The sequence below is a fragment of the Pteropus medius genome, unplaced genomic scaffold (assembly GCF_902729225.1).
Source record: "Pteropus medius unplaced genomic scaffold, Ma_sr-lr_union100, whole genome shotgun sequence".
Classification (NCBI taxonomy): domain Eukaryota; kingdom Metazoa; phylum Chordata; class Mammalia; order Chiroptera; family Pteropodidae; genus Pteropus; species Pteropus medius.
Window position 1 is genome coordinate 14,675,356 of NW_024354911.1, and position 1,267 is coordinate 14,676,622.

General features: G+C 40.6%; 1 pseudogene; it reads left to right on the plus strand.

Moving 5' to 3' along the window:
• Positions 1-453: 453 nt before the first annotated feature.
• Positions 454-573, plus strand: LOC120597983 (uncharacterized; annotated as a pseudogene).
• The last annotated feature ends 694 nt before the right edge of the window (positions 574-1,267 follow it).

Sequence of the window (1,267 nt, forward strand, 5' to 3'; positions counted from 1 at the left end):
CTCATTCATTAAAACAAAACAAGACATACTTTTCCCTGTATCTCTTACCTATCTGGCACCAAACCATTACTTTATTCTCCTCACATTCACATACTTCACTAAAGCAATATGTATATTTTTGCTCTCTTTTTCCATATGTTAACCACCCACATACTTCTCACCACTTAATAAAGTGATTTCTACCCTCGCCACTCCAGAGAAGCTGCTCTCTCCAAGGTAATGAAAATCACCCTATCACTAAGTCCCATCTTCAACTCACCACAACATGCTAGGAGACTCTACATGTTCACCCTGCACAACTGGATCACTTTCCATGGTTTCCATTTCCACCCTTAGGCTAATGACTCTCAAGAATGCATCTTTCAGGATGTGGTTCCATAGTGTAGCAGTTAACACATCTGCTTTACATAGAGAAAGTCCTGGGTTTGTGCCCCAGTGGGGCCACGGTCCATAGTCTACGGTCATGCCACCCTGAACAAGCCCGATCCCATCTAGTCTCGGAAGATAAGCAGGGTCGGGCCTGGTTAGTACTTGGATGGGAGACCACCAAGGAAGACCAGGCGGCTGTAGGCATAAATAATAATAATAAATTTTAAAAAGGGGGAAAAAAAGAATGCATCCTTCATTCAGATCTTTTTCTTTGGCTTTAGTCTTGTATATCTAACTGTGTCCTAGACAACATTTCCATTATTTCACAGGTACATAAAACTTAACATGCCTCAAACTAAACCTATATTTCTACCTCCTCCTGGTCCCCCTTCCTTATTAAATGGTACCATACAGTCCATTAAGGCTGAAACCTGGGAGTCACTGTGAACTCTGGTCTTTTATGTATTTCATGTCCAACTAATCACCAATATCTGGACATTCTTTCTCATAACTATCTCCTGAATCATGCCCACAGCCGCCTCTCTGCTTTAGGTTATGATAGCCTCTTGCTAGGCTGCTGCAATCAACCTATTGTCAGTCGTCAGTCCTCTTCTCCTGTTTTTCACACTACAACCAGTGAAATGTCCTAAAACACAAGTCTAATTTTGTACTTCCTTTCCTTAAAATTTCAATGACTTCCCATCATCCTTGTGTCTATTAATCATTTATTCAATTAATGTTTTAATTAAGCTCTAAGGATAAATTCTAAACTCCTTGGTATGGCTTTCAAGGCCCTTCTGAATTTGTCCTTTGCTCACCACTCTTCACTCTAAAGTGCTTCTAAAATGCTTGCAGTTCCTAAATCTCATCAAGCTCTCCTGCCTTAGACATTCTTTCT